Below are 18,930 nucleotides of genomic sequence, written 5' to 3'. Positions count from 1 at the left end.
AACCGCGCACTGCCGCAGATCTGTATTGATCCCGGCACCTGACTGGTTAATGGCGGATGCCCGCGAGATCGCGGGTGTCGGCCACTGCCGGCGGGTCCCTGGCTGCGATCAGCAGCCGGGATCAGCCGCGCATGACACGGGCATCGCTCCGATGCCCGCGGTTATGCACAGGACGTAAATGTACGTCCTGGTGCGTTAAGTACCACCTCACCAGGACGTACATTTACGTCCTGCGTCCTTAAGGGGTTAAAATGACAGAACACAGGTCACGGGGATAAATTGACGCATTTCAGGTGTTCAGATCACCCTTAGTCATACTAAAAACTATCTGGCCGCAGCCATGTTTATATAAAGATCACATGATCTCCAATCAATAGGATTGTAAAGCATGTTTACCCTTCACACACATGATCATAACAGAGGAAAGTATTATAATATTATAATTGTATAAGTAAACATTTTGGTCTTTTAGAAAAAAAAAATTAGTCATACTAAAAACTATCAAGTCCCGGCCATGTATGTCTAAATATCACATGATCTTCTTCACGTAGTAACTGATGAAAATATTAACCCTTTACATACATGATCAAAAGTGAAAAAAAGGCACAACGAATATAGGGAATTGCAATACTCTCTAGACAGAAAAGCATACCAAAACATGTAATGTACTACAGCACCCAGCAAGCTGAGCAAAAATAGCCAAGATAACAATAAAAAACCAAAGTGTTACTTATACAATTATAATGTTATAATAATTTCCTCTCTTATGATCATGTATGTTAAGAGTAAATATGCTTTCCAATCCTATTGGTAGGAGATCATGTGATCTTTATATAAATATGGCTGTGGAAGATAGTTTTTAGTATGACTAAGGGCGATCTGAACACCTGAAACGCGTCAATTTCTCTTCCTGACCTGTGTTCTACACTGCGCCCACTCCCTGTCTATGATGAGCACTATCAATACAATATACATCTCCACCACTAAAATGCAGGAAGAAATATCTTAAGGAACCTCAGTCTGCAATTTATAATGACAGAATAAAACATAAGATGTATGAAAGGCTCTTACCATTCTCTGATATGAGGTTTTCTAGTCCGCTCATTGTTCCTCCAGAACTTTCCTGTAAAGATTCCATATTATAGACCTGAGGAAAAAACATAAAGGAACCTTAGTTTATCTTCTATCCAGGTAAGTGTTACATCCCCCCTAGAAGGTATGAACCAATCTGCACAAGGATCTCCTCAAGTGGTGATCACATAGGATCAACAATCATCCCAGACTCTTCCTACAATTATTGTGGGGTTCAGTGATGGCCGCAGACAGGGCCAGACTGGGACTAAAAAGCCGCCCTGGACACAACCCTACCAGCCCACATACAATATACTCACGACATAAACAACAAATATGAAACAATTACAATATCTAAGAATTCCTTCTACTTCCAGTCACCTCAGAGATGTTCTAGTCACCATACATGGACCCTCCACACACTCAGGTCTCTATCTCCACTCAGTGTCTCCAGTGTCCCAAGTATATTCTCCTGGTAAGTTCTCCCATATGAGCCATGCTGGGGTCTTTTATACCCTTTTCACCATCAGATTGGCCTCCCCTCCCCCACCTACAATATGTAAAGTAAGAATGATGGGGCCAGGACCTGTCCAACCAGTTTTAGCATTCTATGGCCTCCTGGGATCAGCCTTCATTTACACATTGTATTGTAGGGTGGAGACATATTGGTCACACCCCTATTTACATCTGTAAGAGATACCGGGGATACTCCGAGACCTTTTCATATGATAATCAGGGGAAACAATCAGCATTTTCTCTCCTGATGAGGAACATGGCCCCATAGGTCCCACCCAACTTTCCTCTAAAATAAACACACAACTGAGCTGGTGGATAAAATCGTCCATAATGTTTTACTAAAGGTTAAATAAATTATAATTTAATCAAACATTATTGTTCACCAAGAATATATAGCTACATAATTCTAACCAAAATACCAGATACTTAAAGGGGAACTCCGGTGGAAAACACTTTTATTTTTTTAAATCAACTGGTGCCACAGAGTTAAACATATTTATAAATGACTTATATTTAAAAATCTTAATCCTTTCAGTACTTATCATATGTTGCAGAGGAAGTTATTTTCTTTTTGAATTTCTTTCCAGTCTGACCACAGTGCTCTCTGCTGACATCTATGTTCATGTCAGGGACTCTCCAGAATAGGAGCAAATCCCTATAGCAAAACTATCCTGCTCCGGACAGTTCCTTACATGGACAGTGTCGGGTTATTTTGTACCGATATCATCAAATGTTTTAATATGAAAAATATATGAAAGATACAACATGGCCAAAGCGTCCATATTGAATCAAAATGATTCAATTTAATGAATTTTCACCAAGTCAGGAAGTTTGAGAAAAACAGAGTGGAATGTGTGAAGTAATCAAAATGGATTCCACAAGACAATACCCATGATATGTGACAAGTCTCCAAGGAAAGTCCTGGAGAGTGAAACTCATTGTCTGTCATTTCTGTACACAATGGGGGGGGGTCTGCTCTGTACACCTGGATACAGCTGTGTGTGTGTGTGTGTGTATAACAATGGGGGGTCTGCTCTGTACACCTGGATACAGCTGTGTGTGTGTGTATAACAATGGGGGGTCTGCTCTGTACACCTGGATACAGCTGTGTGTGTGTGTGTATAACAATGGGGGGTCTGCTCTGTACACCTGGATACAGCTGTGTGTGTGTGTATAACAATGGGGGGTCTGCTCTGTACACCTGGATACAGGGGTGTGTGTATAACAATGGGGGATCTGCTCTGTACACCTGGATACAGCTGTGTGTGTGTGTATAACAATGGGGGGTCTGCTCTGTACACCTGGATACAGGGGTGTGTGTTTAACAATGGGGGATCTGCTCTGTACACCTGGATACAGGGGTGTGTGTATAACAATGGGGGGTCTGCTCTGTATGCCTGGATACAGTGGTGTGTGTGTGTATAACAATGGGGGGGTCTGCTCTGTACACCTGGATAAAGGGGTGTGTGTATAACAATGGGGGTCTGCTCTGTACACCTGGATACAGCTGTGTGTGTATAACAATGGGGGGTCTGCTCTGTACACCTGGATACAGGGGTGTGTGTATAACAATTGGGGGTCTGCTCTGTACACCTGGATACAGGGGTTTGTGTGTATAACAATGGGGGGTCTGCTCTGTACTCCTGGATACAGGGGTGTGTGTGTATAACAATGGGGGGTCTGCTCTGTACACCTGGATACAGGGGTGTGTGTGTGTGTATAACAATGGGGGTCTGCTCTGTACACCTGGATACAGGGGTGTGTATAACAATGAGGTGTATTTCATTCTATTTATCTATATCTCTGGCCATCTATTTGAGATGCCTGAGAAGAATCAATGACATTGTCTTGGATTATGTGTATACAGGTGATAAGGCGGCCACAATTATCTTTTATCTATAACAAAATTATAGTAAATTAATGTTTAGCTGTGATGTAATTTAACTAGACTCTGATCTACATAGTTAACACCCACCAGTCACCATTGGAGGACATTATATTTGTATTAGTATAGAAAAGAGGTTAAAACTTGGGTGAGAGGGGCATCAGGAGACTGAAACAGGGAACTGCAAGAGATAGGAAGAGGAAGCATCACAGATCCTCATTACCGAAGATCCTAGAAGCTACCTGAAGGGGCGGAGCCATGAAGAGTCAGAGAAAACTTCATCCAATAAGCCCATTCTTCTCTGATAACCGGTTATGACTACAGGCGTTCCCATGGACCCCAGGCAGCCATCTTTCTTTTCTCCAGAAGTACTCTTGGTGGAAAGATACACAGGTTTCTTTTTTATTAAGTTACCTAATTTTTAATGTGGACAGAATTATATTATGTATAGGAGCAGACCTGGCTTATATATAATCTCAATTATTAGATGGTAATAGTAGTTTATAAGCCACACCCCCTTCTACTGCAGATGAAGCGGGCATGTCTTAGGGGCATCAATGCAATGATCAAATTGCATATTAGCATAGTCTGTTGGGATCTTCCTCTTCTCCAACACATGACATGATAATTTCCATGAGGAAACTTAATTTAAGTCTTCCTAATTAGTAGCGTACTATAAATTATATATTTAGTAGCTGTCACGATGCCGGCTGGCAGGTAGTGGATCCTCTGTGCCAGAGAGGGATTGGCGAGGACCGCGCTAGTGGACCGGTTCTAAGGCACTACTGGTTTTCACCAGAGCCCGCCGCAAAGCGGGATGGTCTTGCTGCGGCGGTAGTGACCAGGTCGTATCCACTAGCAACGGCTCACCTCTCTGACTGCTGATGATAGGCGAGGTACAAGGGAGTAGACAGAAGCAAGGTCGGACGTAGCAGAAGGTCGGGGGCAGGCGGCAAGGTTCGTAGTCAGGGTGGATAGCAGAAGTTCTGGTACACAGGCTTTAGACACACAAAACGCTTTCACTAGGCACAAGGGCAACAAGATCCGGCAAGGGAGTGCAAGGGAGGAGACCAGATATAGCCAGGGAGCAGGTGGAAGCCAATTAAGCTAATTGGGCCAGGCACCAATCATTGGTGCACTGGCCCTTTAAGTCTCAGGGAGCTGGCGCGCGCGCGCCCTAGAGAGCGGAGCCGCGCGCGCCAGCACATGACAGCAGGGGACGGGAACGGGTAAGTGACCTGGGATGCGATTCGCGAGCGGGCGCGTCCCGCTGTGCGAATCGCATCCCCAACGGCCATGACAGTGCAGCGCTCCCGGTCAGCGGGACTGACCGGGGAGCTGCAGGGAGAAAGACGCCGTGAGCGCTCCGGGGAAGAGCGGGGACCCGGAGCGCTAGGCGTAACAGTACCCCCCCCCTTAGGTCTCCCCTTTTTTTTGTCCGGTGACTGCCTCCCCTGGGATGAGGACACCGGGAAGGAATGGATGGTTTCCTCAATGGCAGGCAGTACAGCAGGAGTAGGAATGGGGAGGGAGGGCAGAGGGTGAAGCTTGGCATGGGGCAGGGAGACACAAGGACGGAAGCCATGAGGGGACACAGAGGCTTGCCTGATGGGACTGGGAGGGGGGGAGAGGCATTTCCTGTGGCAGGCAGAGTCCCTAACGACCTTAGGGGGACCGGATACAGGAGGAACCACAGGGTCACGGCAGGGAGTACTGGGAACCGGTTTAAGGCAGTCCTTGGAACAAGAGGGACCCCAACTCTTGATCTCCCCAGTGGACCAGTCCAGGGTTGGGGAATGGTGTTGAAGCCAGGGTAGTCCAAGGAGAATTTCGGAAGTGCAATTGGGAAGGACCAAAAATTCAATTTTCTCGTGATGAGGTCCGATGCACATTAGGAGGGGCTCCGTGCGGTAACGCACGGTGCAATCCAACCTGGCTCCGTTGACCGCGGAAATGTGGAGTGGCTTGACAAGACGGGTCACCGGAATGCGGAATTTATTCACCAAGGACTCCCGAATAAAATTCCCAGAGGCACCAGAGTCCAGGCAGGCCACGGCTGAGAGGGAAGAGCTGGCTGAAGTAGAAATCCGTACAGGCACCGTGAGACGTGGAGAAGCCGACTTAGCATCAAGAGACGCCACACCCACGAGAGCTGGGTGCGAGCGTGCGTTTCCCAGACGTGGAGGACGGATAGGGCAATCCACCAAAAAATGTTCGGTACTGGCACAGTACAGACAAAGATTCTCTTCCTTACGGCGATTCCTCTCTTCCAGGGTCAGGCGAGACCGATCCACTTGCATGGCTTCCTCGGCGGGAGGCCTAGGCGCAGATTGCAGTGGAGACTGTGGGAGAGGTGTCCAGAGATCTAAGTCTTTTTCCTGGCGGAGCTCTTGATGTCTCTCAGAAAAACGCATGTCAATGCGAGTGGCTAGATGAATGAGTTCATGCAGGTTAGCAGGAGTTTCTCGTGCGGCCAGAACATCTTTAATGTTGCTGGATAGGCCTTTTTTAAAGGTCGCGCAGAGGGCCTCATTATTCCAGGATAGTTCAGAAGCAAGAGTACGGAATTGTATGGCGTACTCGCCAACGGAAGAATTACCCTGGACCAGGTTCAGCAGGGCAGTCTCAGCAGAAGAGGCTCGGGCAGGTTCCTCAAAGACACTTCGAATTTCCGAGAAGAAGGAGTGTACAGAGGCAGTGACGGAGTCATTGCGGTCCCAGAGCGGTGTGGCCCATGACAGGGCTTTTCCAGACAGAAGGCTGACTACGAAAGCCACCTTAGACCTTTCAGTAGGAAACTGGTCCGACATCATCTCCATGTGCAGGGAACATTGCGAAAGAAAGCCACGGCAAAACTTAGAGTCCCCATTAAATTTGTCCGGCAAGGACAGGCGGAGGCTAGGAGTGGCCACTCGCTGCGGAAGGGGTGCAGGAGCTGGCGGAGGAGATGATTGCTGCTGAAGTTGGTGCACAATGGTGGACACTTCCGACAGCTGGTGGGTTAGATGGGCGATCTGTCGGGATTGCTGGACGACCACCGTGGTGATATCAGAGATATAAGGCAGAGGGACCTCAGCGGGATCCATGGCCGGATCTACTGTCACGATGCCGGCTGGCAGGTAGTGGATCCTCTGTGCCAGAGAGGGATTGGCGAGGACCGCGCTAGTGGACCGGTTCTAAGGCACTACTGGTTTTCACCAGAGCCCGCCGCAAAGCGGGATGGTCTTGCTGCGGCGGTAGTGACCAGGTCGTATCCACTAGCAACGGCTCACCTCTCTGACTGCTGATGATAGACGAGGTACAAGGGAGTAGACAGAAGCAAGGTCGGACGTAGCAGAAGGTCGGGGGCAGGCGGCAAGGTTCGTAGTCAGGGTGGATAGCAGAAGTTCTGGTACACAGGCTTTAGACACACAAAACGCTTTCACTAGGCACAAGGGCAACAAGATCCGGCAAGGGAGTGCAAGGGAGGAGACCAGATATAGCCAGGGAGCAGGTGGAAGCCAATTAAGCTAATTGGGCCAGGCACCAATCATTGGTGCACTGGCCCTTTAAGTCTCAGGGAGCTGGCGCGCGCGCGCCCTAGAGAGCGGAGCCGCGCGCGCCAGCACATGACAGCAGGGGACGGGAACGGGTAAGTGACCTGGGATGCGATTCGCGAGCGGGCGCGTCCCGCTGTGCGAATCGCATCCCCAACGGCCATGACAGTGCAGCGCTCCCGGTCAGCGGGACTGACCGGGGAGCTGCAGGGAGAAAGACGCCGTGAGCGCTCCGGGGAGGAGCGGGGACCCGGAGCGCTAGGCGTAACAGTAGCGTATGGTGACTTTTTTTTTAATGTATTGAATTCTAATAAAATGCATAAGTATTTTTTCAGTAGCAATTGCTCTTTGCTTTTTTATTTGTGTTCAAATTATATATTTAGTACCGTATCCTACCAGAGATAGTTGTGGTTAGAATTGGGCGGGGTTTATTCCCATTTTATACATGTAAAATGCCCATTAGATATCATGTAATGTAATGATCTCTACACAAAGTAATCTACTGATATCTGAACTAACCTACTTCTGTGACTAAGTTTAATATTATTAAATAACATTACTAATGTATCATTGATTTATATCAGACATTACGTCATTGATATTCTTTATATAATTTCATTTATATCACGGTCTGTTTTTATTACTCTTTAATGTTAATCAATTGTAACCAATAAATGTACATATCATTTGTATAATAACTGCGTTATTATTTTATTATATTGCAAAAGTTACTTATACCGCTACTTCATAGAACTCGTATCTGGGGAAATAGTCGGGCCCAAATATGGTGAATTGCATTGTTTGTATATTTTTGTCAATTTATAACGGTCATAATTTTTTCATATTTTTGTTGACCATAATAATTCATAAATTAGTTCTTAACCCCGACTACAGATGTGTCAGCAGAGAGCACTGTGGTCAGACAGAAAAGAAATTAAAAAAGAAAAGAACTTTCTCTTGTATACAGCAGCTGATACATACTGAAAGTACTGTTTAACTTTCTGGCACCAGTTGAAAAATATAGTTTTCCATCGGAGTACCCCTTTAACCCTTTAAGAACATGCGCTGTAAATGTACGGCGCTGCTAAGAAGTTCTTAGCTCACAGCGCTGTACATTTATGGCGCTGCGTTCCTGGATCACTGTGTCCGGGCACCCCCCTTGTCGGTGATCGCTGTGATTCGCCGGTCAATTCTGACCAACGAATAACGGCTTTTCTAGGTCAATCAGGTCACTGGTGACCTGGTGACTTGGAAAATCAGAGTGATTGGTGTTGTCTGAGACTGGACCAATCACACTTGCCCAGCACGAGTGAGGTGGCATTGGTGCCACCTCGAGATCCCCATGAGTGATCGTCCGAGAACGGCCGACCAATCACGGGTCTCGCTGGGTTGGTGATGGGCAGTGGCGATGGTCACCTTATGGGTGACAGAGTCTGGAGGTGACAGCAGTGGGTGAGGATGGGCAGTGGTTGTGGGCAGCGGCGGCAGGTCAAGGGGAGAAGCAGCAGGAGGTAATGCTTGTGTGCCTTCTGCTGTTGCATTAGATCAACTCCCAGCAAAAAATGTGCCTCCAGCAGCTGAAAAACTACAACCCCCAGTATGCACTGACAACCAAAGGGCGTGCTGGGAATTGTAGTTATGCAACAGCTGAAGGCAAAACTACAACTCTCAGCATGCCCTTTGGCTTTCTGTGCATGCTGGGAGTTGCAGTTATACAACAGCTTGAGGCACATTTTTTCTATTTTTTCTTGCACCATCGGGGCTTTTTAAATGCACAAGGTCAAGGTGTCCCCAGACTAGCGCAACACATAAACAAGGCCCACAGTGGTTCTACAGCCTCCCTCTGTTTCTTTGTACTGCAAGTGGTGAAGATTGTGACACCTGGCCTGGATCGACATACCTACCTACTACAGAGAGAAGCAAGGACTTATTTCTCTGTCCCATGCCACAGACCCTCTCGGACTAAACGAGAAAAATTTCTCTCTCCAAAAGCAAAATTTTCCTTCTTCTCGTCTGAGCCCTGTAGTGCACTCAGAGAGCACTTTACATCCACATTTGGGGTTACAAATTTTGGGGCCTTTTTTCCTATTACCTTTTGGGAAAAGTAAAAATTTGGGATAACATGAGCATTTTAGTGAAAAAAAAAATACACTTCATTTTCACATCACAAAAATTCATCAAATTCCTGTGAGGTGTTAAGGCTCACTGTACACCTTGTTACATTCCTTGAGGGGTTAAGTTTCCCAAATTCTTGAGAGAAATTGGGTACCCATTTTGGGGGACTTTTCCTCATTTTACCCCTTGCAAAAATGAAAAAATGGGAGTACAAGACCATGTTAATGTAAAAAATTTGAAATTTTGAGTTTTCTCCTTCACTTTGCTGCTATTCCTGGGAAAGACCTAAAGGGTTAACAAACTTTCCGAATGTCATTTTGAATTCTTTGAGGGGTGCAGTTTCTATAGTGGGTCATTTATGGAGGATTTCTTACAGAAGGGCCCCTCAAATCCCCATCAAACTGAACTGGTCACTAAAAATACAGATTTTTTGTGAAAATTTTGAAAATTGCGGCTATACTTAGAAGGCCTCTAATATCTTCAAAAGGTAAAAACATGAAAACCTTATGATGCCAACATAAAGTAGACATATTGCATATGTGAATTAATATATAATTTATTTTGGTATGCCCATTTTCCTTACAAGCAGAGAATTTAAACATCAGAAAAATGCTAAATTTGAAAAAAAAATTATTAAATTTTTGAATTTTCACAAAAAATGATGCAATGATCAACAAAAATTTACCACTATCTTAAATTAGGATATGTCATAAAAAAAAAACAATCTTGGAATCAAAATCATTAGTAAAAGCATCCCAGAGAAATTAATGCATAAAATGACACAGGTCAGATTTGCAAAAAATGGCCTTAAGGGGTTAAACCAAAGTAGTAGTAATAAAATTCCAGAACTATAATAATAAACATGTCCACACAAGACTTCCCTTCTCCTAATCTTCACCACAGGCTGACTGAGCTGGAGACACCAGAGTCCTGTATTTAGGGGGAAAACCTGTTCCCTCCATTGGGCCTGTAGCCAATAGTGATGAGCGGCAGGGACCATATTTGAATTCGCGATATTTCGGGAATATATTGAAGATTATTCGTCTTATGTTCCCGAAATTCGAATATTCGCTATGTTTATTCACTTGCTTTTCCATGCGAAAATTTGCATGTGAAAAAAATTATGAATATTCGTCATTACGAATATATAGCACTATATTATAAATATTCGTGAAATCGCGAACTGACGATATTCGCAATAAAAATTGGCATGACAAATATTCGTGCTCAACACTATTAGCCAATTAGAATGTTGTTGGGGAGCAGAAGCATCGCTGGGCAGAAGATCTCGGTTGCTGGGCAGAATCTGGACGTCCAATCAGAACCAGGAATCCATCTCTTATCAGAACAGCTGTTGCTGGGCAGAATAACTAAGTACAGAAACAACCTGTGGGGAAAAGGGTGGGGGAGGGGGAGAGCACAACAACATGTATACTGGGAACCATGATGTCTTGTGTCCCTCCACCTCCAGACATGACACCATACACAGAACTCTCCATCTTTATCTCACATAGATGTAATTCTCCATATTATATCACATACAACATATTAGAAGGATTTCACAGACCAAACCTCCATATTTCCTGCACATATAAAGAAGGTTTATGCCACAAAGAGGAACGAGACCTCAACATGACAGAAAATGACAATACATGAGGACGACTCTAGGTGAGTATTCCATGGATTACAGCAGGTAGTGCCGTCCTGAACCTCACTGAGATAAGGTGGGGTCTACTATTCACAATATATGCACACTGACCTTAACCCCTTAAGGACCAGGCCAATTTTCACTCTAGGACGAGAGCGTTTTTTGCACATCTGACCACTTTCACTTTAAGCATTAATAACTCTGGGAGGCTTTTACCTTTCATTCTGACTATGAGAATCTTTTTTCGTGACATATTCTACTTTATGTTTGTGGTAAAATTTTGACGATACTTGCATCATTTCTTGGTGAAAAATTCAAAAATTTGGTGAGAAAATTTTGCATTTTTCTAACTTTGAAGCTCTCTACTTGTAAGGAAAATAGACATTCCAAATAAATTTTATATTTTGATTCACAAATACAATATGTCTACTTTATGTTTGCATCATAAAGTTGATATTTTTTTACTTTTGGAAGACATCAGAGAGCTTCAAAGTTCAGCAGCAATTTTCAAATTTTTCACAAAATTTTCAAAATCTGAATTTTTCATGAACCAGTTCAGGTTTGAAGTGGATTTGAAGGGCCTTCCTATTAGAAATACCCCACAAATGACCCCATTATAAAAACTGCACCCGTCAAAATATTCAAAATGACATTCAGTAAGTGTGTTAACCCTTTAGGTGTTTAACAGGAATAACAGCAAAATAAAGGAGAAAATTCAAAATCTTCTTTTTTTACACTCGCATGTTCTTGTAGACCCAGTTTTTGAATTTTTACAAGAGGTAAAAGCAGTAAAATACTCTCAAACTTTGTAACCCAATTTCTCTTGAGTAAGGAAGCACCTCATATGTGTATGTCAAGTGTTCAGCGGGCACGGTAGAGGGCTCAGAAGGGAAGGAGCGACAATGGGATTTTGGAGAGTGAGTTTTTCTGAAATCGTTTTTGGGGGGCATGTCACATTTAGGAAGCCCCCATGGTGCCAGAACAGCACCATAGGGGCGAAGAAAACCCACATGGAATACCATTTTGGAAACTACACCCCTCAAGGTAAGTAACAAGGGGTCCAGTGAGCCTTAACACCCCAACTTTGTGGTAAATTCGGATGTGTAAATGAAAAAAGAAATTTTTCACAAAAGTGCAGTTTTTTTCCCAAATTTACAATTTTTATAAAGGGTAATGGGAGAAAATGCCCCCCAAAATTTGTAACCCCATCTCTTCTGAGTATGGAAATACCCCATGTTAGGACATAAAATGCTCTGCGGGCGAACTACAATGCTCAAAGAGAAGGAGTCACATTTGGCTTTTGAAAAGCAAATTTTGCTGAAATGGTTTTTGGGGGGCATGTCGCATTTAGGAAGCCCCTATGGTGCCAGAAAAGCAAAAAAATAAAAAACATGGCATACTATTTTGGAAACTACACCCCTCAAGGAACTTAACAAGGGGTACAGTGAGCCTTAACACCTCACAGGTATTTCACAACTTTTTGTTAAAGTTGGATGTGTAAATGAAAAAAAAAATGTTTCACTAAAATGCATTTTTCCCCCCAATTTTTACATTTTTACAAGGGGTAATAGGAGAAAATTACCCCCAAACTTTGTAACCCCATTTCTTCTGAGTATGAAAATACCCCAAGTGTGGACATCAAGTGCTCTGCTGGCGCACTACAATGCTCAGAAGAGGAGGAGCGCCATTGAGCTTTTGGAAAGGGAATTTGTTTGGAATGGAAGTCAGGGGCCATGTGCATTTACAAAGCCCCCCCGTGGTGCCAGAACAGTGGACCCCCCACATGTGACCCCATTTTGGAAACTACACCCCTCACAGAATTTAATAAGGGGTGCAGTGAGCATTTACACCCCACTGGCATTTGACAGATCTTTGGAATAGTGGGCTGTGCAAATGAAAAATATTTTTTTTTATTTTCACGGACCACTGTTCCAAAAAGTGAACTATAGGTTGTTATTAGTTAATTTTCCCACCATATATTGGTCTCAAGCGGATTATAATTGTATTAATGGAACTTATTTGCTTTTTATTCAAAAAAATTCTGACACATGATGTGACCAAAAATCACAAACGCTGCGTTTTCGCTGTTTCCCCTGTGGGATTATAAACATTGGGGGAGATTTATCAAAACTTGTGCAGAGGAGGAGTGGTGCAGTTGCCTATAGCAACCAGATTTTGTTTCCCACAGGACTCATTAAAAATTAAAGAACAATCTGATTGGTTGCTATAGGCAACTGCACCACTCTTCCTCTGCACAAGTTTAGACAAATCTCCCTCATTATGTTTAAAAAGTTGAAACCCTTCTGCAAGGGGCAACATCAAATATGTTGGGAGTTTTGGTGGGGTTTTACATTTTTTTAATAGGAAAGGTGGGCAATGTTCTATTTTATTGGGGGGGGGGCTTTTATATTTTTTGTACATTGTTTTAAATATCTTTTTTAGACTTTTAAGTCTCTATAGCAAATTATTATAAGCAATTATTAGATTACAATGTACTGTTCAGTATAATGTCATAAAAGCACTGGTCAGTATTATTGGCAATCTTCTTGTACAGTCTTCCTGGCAGACCACAAAGGTAGATTGAAGATCCTGTCTGCCGGAGGATGGTAAGAGACATCTGGCCTCCATTTGCACTCATCAGAACCCCACGACTGGGCTGGAAAAGGTGGATACATTCCTAGGAAAGAGTCTCTTAGGACTGGATCCACCTTTTCCAGCCCACGGAGCACCTGAAGGCTGAACTAATTTATGCAGGAAAAGACATCAACTGCCGAGCCGAGAAGTTCGTGACGAATCGAACTTACTGTAAGTTCGCTCATCTCTAGTCAGAAGAGGACAATTTTAAACATGCAAATTTTCATACAAAAAGTTATAATTTTTAAAAGAAATCAAACCTATATAAGTTGAGTATCATTCTAATTATATGGACCTACAGAATAAAGAGGTTGCATTTTTACCGAAAAGTGCACTGCGTAGAAGTAGGAGCCCCCGAAAAGTAAAAAAAAAAAATGTTGTGTCCGCTGTAGATTTTGTGGTGAAATGATTGATTTTGATACAAAGTTAATTGGTGGCGCAAAAAACAAGCCTCATATGGGTCTGTAAGTTGAAAACTGAAAACTTATGATTTTTAGAAGGTGAGGAAGAAAAAATATCTATTTTAGCCCTTCCTTTTTGGAGTCCTTATCTTCATTCATGGTCTCTATCATGTACCTTCAGGCCTCTGCCTTGTAGGATTAGAGGACTGTATCTGGTTGCCATGCTCGCAACAGCTTGCTACGATTGTCGGCGTGAATCCCTCACAGAAGTCCAATCAGGGCTACATTTACATAAGGCTATATCGGTTCTATGTCTGTCATACTATACAATCAGTATTATTCAGTGGTCCCTCACTATACGATGGTAATTCGTTCCAAAAGAGCCATCGTTTGTCGAATCCATCGTATGTTGAGGGATTCATGCAATGTAAAGTATAGGAAGCTGTACTCACCTGTCCCCTCCGCTCGAGATGGTGTCCCCGAGCCTCCGCTGGGCTCTCCACTGTCTTCTCCGGTCCTCCGCTGTCTTCTCCGGTCCTCCGCTGTCTTCTCCAGTCCTCCGCTGTCTTCTCCAGTCCTCCGCTGTCTTCTCCAGTCCTCCGCTGTCTTCTCCAGTCCTCCGCTGTCTTCTCCAGTCCTCCGCTGTCTTCTCCAGTCCTCTGCTGTCTTCTCCGGTCCTCTGCTTTCTTCCGCAAGGCCTTACTGGGCCTGCGTAGCGACGTCATTACGCCGCTGCGTACGCCATTCCTATTGGATGAAGTCCAGGCAAAAACTCATATACATGAAGTAAATGGCCAATACTTGGTCACTAGTTGTCTATGTTTGGGTCATTAACCCCTTAAAGGGGTAGTCCAGTGGTGAAAAACGTATCCCCTATCCTAAGGATAGGGGATAAGTTTGAGATCGCGGGGGTCCGACCGCTGGGGCCCCCTGCGATCTCTCTGTACGGGGGCCAGGCTCTCCGGCCAGATAGCGGGTGTCGACCTCCGCACGAAGCGGCGGCTGACACGCCCCCTCAATACATCTCTATGGCAGAGCGCTCCGGCTCTGCCATAGAGTTGTATTGGGGGGGCGTGTCGGCCGCCGCTTCGTGCGGAGGTCGACACGCCCCCTTCCCGCGGGCTGTCGGGGCTCCGTAGAGGAGATCGCAGGGAGCCCCAGCGGTCGGACCCCCCGCGATCTCAAACTTATCCCCTATCCTTAGGATAGGGGATAAGTTTTTCTCCACTGGGTCACCACTGGACTACTCCTTTAAAGACCAATACAAATAAACCTGTACACCCCTGAAAGACCAGGCCTGTTTTTTCCCCATCGGGGATGTCTGTCTTTATTAGAGAATAACTCTGGTAACGTTTTGCCAATCACGATAATTCTGACATTGTTTTTTTGTCACAAGTCGTCCTTCATGTACATAGTAAAAGTAAGCCGATATCATTTGTAGTTTTTTTTTCACAATGCAAAAAATGAAAAAAAAATTTTAAATTACAAATTTTTGCTATTTTAACACTAATAAGTTGCATATATTTATACTTACTGACCAAATAGTTTAGGAAACTTTTACCTTCAGATGTCTACTTTATTTTGACAGCATTTTTTTTGTTTTTAATTAACATTTTAAATTAATTAGAAGCCTACTACATTATCTGTACTCAGAGAGTTATCACTGTTATCTGTGGTGTTACATAGGACTGCAGGCCACATCTACTACATTATCTGTACTCAGAGAGTTATCACTGTGTTATCTGTGGTGTTACATAGGACTGCAGGCCACATCTACTACATTATCTGTACTCAGAGAGTTATCACTGTGTTATCTGTGGTGTTACATAGGAAATAATTTAAAGAAACATATATGCAAGGGAGGAGGGGCGCAGGGTGGACTGAAGGTTTGGGGGGGGGGGGGCACCAAAATGGAGCTTCGCTTGTGTAGGCAGAAATCCTTGGTGAAGGACATTGACAGAGTTCATACTAACTCCAAAGAACCTGCGGAGCAGCACTTAGTAAGGGCCCCATCTCTTCTATGTGCACCAACAGCCGTTAGGGCGAAGATCAAAGAAAACCTACATCTGCATTGCTTTACCTGACTTTGTATTATACCATTTCTTATTGTGTTATGTTAAGCATGGTTGTTCATTTTTTCTTGACATATAAAATTATTTCAAGTTAGTTTGTCAGTCTCATTGTATCTACGATGTTCCCAGTGGGACCCCACATCCCTATCCCGGATTATCCGCTGAGTGGTGGCACTGTCGTAGATATGTACCCCAAGAAGTGGAGGCTCAGGATCAGCCTGTGGAGCCTATCCCCATGTTATACATCTGGTCTTCTCGGCATGAAAATAATAATAATAATAATAAGGTAGTTAGTGCAGACTTATATCAAATGGTATCAAAATGTAAGATTTGGAAGATAGAATTAGCCTAGTAAAGATGGTTATACTCCCCCAATTATTATTTAACAAAAAAAAAGTTCCAATATGGTTAGGAGAGAGAGACTGAATTAATATAGAAGAATATGATATGGAAAGGAAGGAAGACAAGGGTAAAAGAGTACCTGTTATTAAACCATATTTTCTAAACTAACTCAGATTTTATTACAAGCAAGAGGCTCCTATTATAATGCCTTTCTTGGTTTACTGATTCAAATAGCAGCAAACAAACAGTTAACATAGTGCAAAGAAAAAAGGGTTTTAGATAGTAACAGGTGTGCTATTGGATAATGGTTCCACCAATCAGTATGCAGCACAGGTGATATAATGTCCAGGTAACACAGCATCTCCCTCTTTCTTTGCTGCTCTGGTCAAAGATAAGTACCTGTATTTTATTCAAATTCATGTAACACCTTATTATTATATTTATCTATATATACCAATTCCGCTACTTAACCTATTCCCTATATCTTTTTCCTTACACTATCTGTTACTGGGCAGATTCTATTTTCGCTGTCACCGCTCTGCTCGCGTGCGCTGTTGCGAGGCAGATCCCGGTCTTCGAGCTTGACGCGATCTCGTCAAGTCTCGCGAGAATACGCTACTAATTGTCCCATATACTTGCGCTTGTCAGCACCAGTCCCTATCAGAAGCGCTGACTCCCCTGTCAAAGGCAACTCTCCGGCTCCTGTCATACCAGCCTCCGTCAGAGGCAACACTCCGGCTCCCCTATCAAAACTCCTGTCACAGACAATACGCTAGCTCTCCTGTCATACAGCTCCTGTCACAAGCACTTCGCTAGTTCTCCTGTCAGACGCCGGCTCTCCAGTCACAAACGGCGCTTTCCTGTCAGAAGGGTACTCTATCTATACTGTACAGTACAATCCTTCTATTAACCTCTGGTTATTCTATCTGACACCAGAAGGCATTTATTGATTTAGTTTGGTATACCAGCAGTAAATATATTGATATATATATATATCGATGCTTGAAAAAAGCTCCATTGAGGGGCTGAAACATCGCACTGTTTGACATGTGGAATAAATAAGTTATTTTTTTGGACATTTGGAGTGCCGCACCATTTTTTGAAGTTATCAATTGGCTGTGATCGAGCCTGAGGAGCTGGCACCCGTCTACTGTGGTATAGTAGTGCTGCATTTTTTTGGATATCTATATATATATATATATATATATATATATTCCTCCCACTTCTGTCTCCAACTATTCATAATCATGACAGAGGAGGATACTGCTAGGAATTCTCCCTTACCTTTATTCCCCCTGGAGATAAGGATATCCACTATGCCTTGGATGAGCATATTAAAAATGTAGTTGATAATTCTGTTTCCACATCTTTTAGTGCAGCTGTACAATCAGCTATGGGTTCCTTACAGGAATCAATCACAAAATCACTAGCTATGGTAGCATCTCTAAGTGCCCATTCCAGTACTAAAAAGAAACGTCCTTCTACCCCGTCCGACATTTTTTGGTCGGCGGAGGATTCTACTTCAGGTCTGGCTAAAGGACTAAAAGTTTCTGGCAAACATTCTAAAAAGAGGCATCATTGCAAGACCGATCCTCCCGCTCCCAAAAAAGCAGCTATATATACAGAGGATCAGGCACATAGTTCTCATGCGCCTAAAAAAGGCAGCATTCATAAAGGTTCGCATCATAAGCACCATATTCCCTCGGCTCGCGAGGAGTTAATTCTTAAGCGAGTTAAAAAAAGCCTCTCGGAGGCAAAAGCCAGATTCCTATGTTACCTCCTCATCTTCCAGTGAAACATCTTCAGATGAGTCTGTAGATGAAGCCACCTCTGATTTAGAATATGAAGACCTGTCAGAACAGGATGATGACTTCCATGTCACCAATAAAAAGTCAGACTCAGTAGCCTTAGACTTTAGGGGTGTACCATTTTTTACCCCTGATAATATTATACATCCCCGCTCAGGAGAATGGGCTCCACAACCCCATGTGGAAAAAATGTTATGCTCTTGGCTTAGAAAGCCGTTAGATAAAGCAGACAGAAATAAAATGAGGGCTGAATGTCCTAGACCTACGCTACCTAAAAAACTCTCCCAAACTCCTGAACTGGACCCTATTATTACCAAATATTTACAGAAAATGGGCAATAATCCCAAGAAGGGTATTGATCGCTCATTTAGATTCTGTCAAGAAAGGTTTCTAGATCTACTGGGTCCCCTCACCAGAATAGTTGACATGTCCGAAGAAGCTGCTGCTTCTGGACAACCAATTAACATAGAAATAATGCGAGGCTATGCTCATAGGGCAATATGCTTATTCGGAAACATAAATGCAGCCTTTTGCAGTGAGAGAAGACGTGCTATTCTTCTCAAACTGGATCCCCAACTCATGCATTTAGCAAATACAGAACCGGACTCTATGTCCGAAGGACTCCTCTTTGGGGATTCCTTCATCAAAGAAATATCAAAATATGTAGAATTGTTTTCGTCACTAGACAAAGCACAAACTTCCCTGAAGAAAGTATTCCAGAGAAGAATTTTTGGCAGGGCCGGGAAAGGACGGGGCTGCTTCCCCGGCAGCCAAAATCAAGACAGACAACAATACAGAGGTCCCTCCTACACAGACAGAAATTATCAAGGATCCACCTCATACCAGACCACACCCTTCTTTCCATCAAGAGGAAGACCATGGAGGGCAAGGGGTCATCGCGG

The 18,930-nt window shown here is 43.8% G+C and overlaps 1 protein-coding gene and 1 pseudogene across 1 annotated transcript in view; one reads left to right on the top strand and one right to left on the bottom strand.

Annotated features, from left to right (window-relative positions):
• The window catches only part of LOC130357179 (zinc finger protein 84-like), a 378,316-nt gene that overhangs the window by 270,984 nt on the left and 88,402 nt on the right, over positions 1-18,930 (top strand). The gene's annotated exons all lie outside the window — the stretch shown is intronic.
• The window catches only part of LOC130358123 (zinc finger protein 850-like), a 74,485-nt pseudogene that overhangs the window by 4,279 nt on the left and 51,276 nt on the right, over positions 1-18,930 (bottom strand).

This window comes from Hyla sarda, chromosome 2 (assembly GCF_029499605.1).
Source record: "Hyla sarda isolate aHylSar1 chromosome 2, aHylSar1.hap1, whole genome shotgun sequence".
NCBI classification, from domain to species: Eukaryota; Metazoa; Chordata; class Amphibia; order Anura; family Hylidae; genus Hyla; species Hyla sarda.
This window is presented reverse-complemented; position numbering and strand designations above follow the sequence as displayed.